Source organism: Chrysochloris asiatica, unplaced genomic scaffold, assembly GCF_000296735.1.
Source record: "Chrysochloris asiatica unplaced genomic scaffold, ChrAsi1.0 scaffold00005, whole genome shotgun sequence".
In the NCBI taxonomy this organism is placed as follows: Eukaryota; Metazoa; Chordata; class Mammalia; order Afrosoricida; family Chrysochloridae; genus Chrysochloris; species Chrysochloris asiatica.
The window spans coordinates 44,420,509-44,426,982 of NW_006408523.1; positions in this window are offsets into that span (position 1 = coordinate 44,420,509).

A 6,474-nucleotide genomic window follows, 5' to 3' on the forward strand; every position below is an offset into this window, starting at 1 on the left:
AGCTTGAGGACTAAGGTGCGCCTGACCCAAGCCATGGTATTTTCAATAACCTCATATGCATGCAAAAGCTGGACAGTGAATAAGGAAGACTGCAGAAGAATTAATGCATTTGAGTTATGGTGTTGGAGGAGAATATTGAAAGTGCCATGGACTTCCAAAAGAACAAACAGATCTGTGTTGGAAGAAGTGCATCCAGAGTGCTCCTTGGAGACCAGGATGACCAAACTTCATCTTTCATACTTGGGACATATTGTCAAGAGGAACCAGTCATGGGAGAAGGATATAATGTTTGATAAAGTGAAAGGTAAGAGAAAAAGAGGAAGACCTCCAGTGAGATGGGCTGGCAGAGTGGCAGCATCAGTGAGCTCAAGCTTGGCAACAGTTATTTCATTCTGTTGTGCATAGGGTCACTATGAGTCAGTACTTACTGAGGCATAGGAACATTCTCATGAGAATGTTCAACTGTGGGATGAAGTCAAGCAGTTCATGGAGATAAAGGGAATACCTGTCAGGCAACTCAATGATAGCAAGTGGCTGTGTGATCTAGCGTTCATGGTTGTGGTTGTTGATGTTAGGTGCCTTTGAGTAAGTACTGACTCCTTACACAGTGCATTCTGGTGATAATAAGCATGCGAGCTGATAGCAAGGTGGTATAGCCAAGGATTAGGAATTAATGTTGGCACTACTAAAGAATCAATAATTGAGTTTCCCTGGGCTAGAGGTCCAGGAAGCCCAGAATGAGAACAGATATATCCTTTAAAACAAGGTTGTAACCAGACTGAAGCTTTAAGAAAAGGTGGAAAAGTTATTCACTATTGGTATGTCCTAGGATGGCTGTTTCAATGTGTTGAACAACACCTACTACATAATTATTGTCTGAGAAAATATTAAGAGAATCATTAGGAAAGTCTTCCAAGGCCCAGATGACAGCTTGTAACTCAACACGCTGTGCTGAGGTAAATTGGGTCAACAAGGTCTTAGTTTGAGTGGGTACAATAATACCCGCCCTTGCCAGAATTAGAACCAATCTGTAAATATTACAAGTCCTCCCATGATGGGTTGAGAATATAACTCATGGAATATGAAAACAGTTTGACTAATGAAATGGACCAACTTACTTTTAGGATAGTGATTATCCAAAGTTCCTGGAAAATTGGCTAGTGCTATTTGCCAGTCAGGAGAGAACTGCCAGAGCCATTCTTGTTGGGTTTTATTAAAGGGGGACACAATATTATCTGGTTCATGTGCCAGTAATTGTCCAGTCCTGATCCTGGCCTTGGCAATCATGTAAGCCACCAAGGTATGAAAGGGAGTTATAACCTTTTTCTAAGCATTATTCATGCCTTCTTCCTGCCACAGGACCGGTGGAATGTGTGAAGTTGGAAAAATTAAAACTTGTAAAGACTTCATGGGATCAACCCTTTGTAACTGAGCTAGCTGCAATGAAGAGTCCACCTTAATTAGAGCTTGCTCAGCCTCCAGCCTCGGGGGTTAATACAAGGGTGATGGGGTGGGGGGCTGGAGGACAGAGAAGGATCACCTTGTAAAATAGTAAACAGTGGTTGCAAGACATGTGTAGTAAGTTTTAGGGTGTTTCTCAGCCAGTTAATGTCCCCAAATAATCTTTGAAAATCATTTAACATTTTCAAGATATCCTGTCATCCACTGCTTGTGGTCTAATTGTCTTGCCTTCTAGAATGCTGTCAAGATACTGAAACAGTGATTTTTTTTGTGCTTTTTCATGGGCAACGCACAGTCCTACTTGCTGCAGAGCTAATTGCATATCCCCCCAAATCAACAGTAATGTAGCCTCCAGAGGTTGGCTCAAGAGAATGTCATCCATATAGCGGATAATGTAGGCCTCAGGATACTTTACTTGTCTCTTATTGGAGCAATTGCAGACGCAATAAATTCCTGACACAAGCAAGGACTATTAGCCATACTATTGGGCAGACACTTCCAATGAAATCTTAATGAGGCTCCCAATTATTAATAGTTGGGACACTGAAAGCGAATCTTTTTCTGTCATCTGGATGCAAAGGGATAGCATAAAAGCAATCCTTAAGATCTATTGCAATCAACTGATAAGTTAAAGGAATACCTGTAAGACTTGGGAGACCAGGTTGTAGAGGTCCCATGATCTCCATAGTCTTATTCACAGCTCCAAGATCCTGCAACAGTTTTTTCCTGATTTCTTCTTTACAATAAATATTGGTGTATTTCAAGGTCTATGAGTGGACTCTATATACCCTATGGGCCTTAGCGACAATCAAGTTCTCCTCAGTTAGGGGCCATTGGTTTACCCATACCCAGACAGCCAAGTGATCTTTGCTGCAGTTTTCTGGGTAGAAAAAGCAACTAAGGCCCTTGGAAAAATCCTGAGCAGATTCAAATCCCAAACCTTGCTTACCAAAACAGAAACTAGGCTGTATGGGTTTATTCCTCCATTGGAAGGCTTGCAGCAGCCAGTGTCACTCCCTGCATATAAAATGATCCAATTTCGGTACAGAGCCTGATAATTTCTTGTAAACTAGCCTCTCTGGTGAGGCCAAAGGGCCTCCTTACAATACTTAGTAACATTTTCAGAGGCCAATTGTTTCACTATCAGCTCTCCGGCCTGGGCATCAGAGGCAGTCCATCCCACTACTTGTAACAAGTGAGCTACAAACTCCTGAAAAGGCTCTTCAAGACCTTTTCTGATATTAGATATGTCCAAAGACCTTTCTCCTTTTGTGGGTAGTTCCTTCCAAGCCCTTTGTGCAGCTAGATTGATCTGCTGATATGTCTAAACAGTAAAATGTAGACGCGAGGCCGTTAACTGCATAATCTCCAGTCCCCACTAACATATCCAAGGTAATGGGAACATTACAGTTTCAATTCCTTTCTGCTTGCTCAGCGCTAAGCTCATGCCAGCTTGCTTTCCACATAAGATAGTCTCCTGGCAAAAGGCAAGCCTTAGATACAGTCTGCCAGTCTGATGGACATAGAGCCTCAATTGCAATTGTGTCCGATAAACTTAAAGTGAAAGGGGCAATAGGTCCACACATAGTACTGCTGATTTGAGTTCTTTTAGGGTTTTGAAAGGGATGATCTGAAGCTCTTGGAGCACCTGACCTAAGTTCTGAGGATCGGGTCTCTCTAGGATTGGATAGACGTCTTGTCAAAAACCCACCATATCCTCCCCTGCTATTATTCTTGCTTCTCTCAAGGCCTTTTGAACTGGAGACAAAGCAGGCAGAGCACAAGAAATCCGCTCCCTTTCTTTTGGTATTAAATCAAGCACTTTTGGTTTCATGCTGTCAGCTGTTGCTTCAGCTAATGATAAGACATTCAATTGTGGTACACATATCTCTGATTCTTTCTCTCAATCTAATCAGAACCTTCCAATACTGGATTCCCTGTTCCTTTAAGGAATAAACCTGGGGACAAGTGGAGGCTCCCTGTTCTCCCAGCTCTTCCTTTTGTGCTGCCAATGGCTTGGGTGAATGTAATCCCTCATGAACCTGCACTGTCTGCAGCAAATGCTCTGTGAGCTCAGGATGGGAGTTAGAAACTACTTTCTCAGAGATAGTTCAGAGGTCTAAACTTTCACACACAAGCGTACAAAGAGAAAATGCAAAAAGTGGTATATTATCAGGCCCTTCATTAGTATACCAAGCTCGCATCTGCTCCCCAACTTTCACCCAAGTATCCATATTTACAGTCCCTTCCTCTGGGAACCAGGGACAGGTTTCCTGTACAAAATCTAAAACGTGAGCAAGCTGAACACCTTTAACAGGAGCTCCTCTGGCCCTCAATAGGGCTTTAAGCATATCTGCAAACAATTGGCAGTTCTTTGACCCTAAATCCCCCATGTTTTACACCCTGTTGAAACTCCAGTCCACTCCGTACCTTATCTGACTGCATGCACTTCTCTAGGCTTAAGAGTTACCCTGTACTCAGGCCCCATGTTGGGTGCCATATGCCACGTCTGACAAGTGGCTATACTCCTCAACCCACGGAGAGATTAAACCCAAGTAGGGGCGATGGGAGATTAGAAAAAAGAAAGACACAAGACACAACTGAGAATAGACTAGTTGAAACCAGGTGGGCCACAGCACACTGATGGAGATACTGTGACACCATCCTAGGTTCAGCTTGTTTATTATATACACAAATCAAAGGAGAGAGCTGGGGGCAGGGAAAAGGTTGCAAAAAATGTTTGGTGTATACATGCAAGCAGTAAGTGGGACTTTATCAGAAGAATGTAGTTGCTATGGAAACAGAGATATGGTACGGAGATGAGATGTTTTTGCCGTTTAAACTGCAAGATTGGCAGTTCAAGCTCACCAGCTGCTCCTTGGAAACCCTATACAGGGTCACTTTGAGTCAAAACCAACTTGATGGCACTTAACAGCAACAGCAATGGCTCGTGATTGTGAACCTTTCTTCATATGTTTGTTGGCTGCCCAGATCTCCTCCTTGATGAAGTGTCTATTCATCTCCTGTGCCCATTTTTTAATTGGGTTATTTGTCCTTTTCTTATAGAGGTGTTGTAGGAACCTATATATTTTGACAATTAGTTCCTTATCTGATGTGTTGTTGCAATAGATTTTTTCTCATTCTGTGGGCTCCCTTTTAACTCTTGGTGAAGTCTTTTGATGCACATAAATTTAAAAATTTTAGTATGTCCATTCATCTATTTTGTTTACTTTTGTTTGTGTACTTTTCAAAATGTTTGGTAGTCTATGTATGCCCTGTATTAGAGCCCTCACATTTGTCCCTATTTTTTCATTGATGGCCTTTGTAATTCTGGGATTAACATTTTGGTGTTTAATCCATGCTAAATTGGGTTTTGTATAAAGTGTAGGTAAAGGTCTCTTTCAGTTTTTTGCATATTGCTTTCCAGTTCTGCCAGCACCATCTGTTGAAGAGACTGTCTCCTCCCCATGCAATATACTTAGGTACTTTGTCGAATATCAGTTGGTTGCATGTGGATTGTTTAATTTCCGGATTCTCAATTCTGTGCCATTGACCAAAGGAATGATTATATGAAGAAAGAAGTGGTATCAGGATTTGAGGAAGACAATCAAGATTGTATCATTTGCATATCACAGGTTGTTAATGAGTCTTTCTCCAATCCTGATGCCATGTTTTTCTTCATATAACCTAGCTTCTCGGATTATTTGCTCAGCATACAGGTTGAATAAGTATGATGAAAGAATACAACCCTGTTGCAAACCTTTCTTAATTTGAAACCATTCAGTGTTCCCATGTTCTGTTTAAACAACTGTCTCTTGGTCCACGGACAGATTCCTCATGAGCACAATTAAGTGTTCCGGAATACTCATACTTTGCAATGTTGTGCATAGCTTGTCATGATCCACACAATCAAAAGCTTTGCATAGTCAATAAAGCACAGGTAAACATCTTTCTGATATTTTCTGCTTTCAGCCAAGATTCATCAGACATCAGCAATGATGTCCCTCATTCCATGGCCTCTTCTGAATCCTCCTTGAACCTCTGAAGTTCTTTGTCAATGTATGCTTTCAGTCATTTCTGTGTTACCTTTAGTAAAAGTTTACTTGCATGGGATATCAGGTTGTCCAATGAGTTCCACAATCTGTTGGGTCACCTCTCTTTGGAATGGGCATAAATATGGATCTCTTTCAATCAGTCAGCCAGATAGTTGTCTTCCAAATTTCTTGGTATAGACGAGTGATTGCCTCCAGTGCCACCTCACTTCCTTGAAAGATTTCAATTTTTATTCCATCAATTCCTGGTGCCTTGTTCTTTGCCAATTCCTTCAATGCACCTTGGACTTTTTCCTTCAGTATCATTGGCTCTTGATCATATACCTCTTGAAATGGTTGAACATCAACCATTTCCTATTGGTACAGTGACTCTGTATTTCTTCCATCTTCTTTTGAATTATGCTTTCTGCATCATTCATTAATTTGACCAGAGAATATTTCAGTAACGAAAATCGAGGCTTGAGCTTTTTCTTCAGTTCTCTCAGCTTAAGAAATGCTGAGCATGTTCTTCTTTTTGTGAGTCCAGATCTTTGTACATTTTGTTGTAATATTTGACTTTGTCGTCTCAAACTGACCTTTGGAATTTTCTTTTCAGCTTTTGTACCTCATAATTTCTTCTATTTGCTTTAGCATCTCTGCACTGGAGAGCAAGTTTCAGTGTCTCTTCTGCCATGCATTTTGACCTTTTCCTTCTTTCTTGTCTTCTTAATGACTTTTTGCTTTCTTCATGTATGATGTTCTTCATATCATCCCACAACTCTTTAGGTCTTCAGTTTTTAGTGTTTAATGTACCACATCTGTTCTTCAGATGATCTGTTTAATTCAGGTGGGATATATTCAAAGTCGTATTTTGGTTCTCATGGATTTTTCTTTAGCTTCAGTTTGAATTTGCATATGAGTAATTGGTGGTCTATTCCACAATCTGCCCCTGGCCTTGTTTGACTGATGATATAGAGCTTTC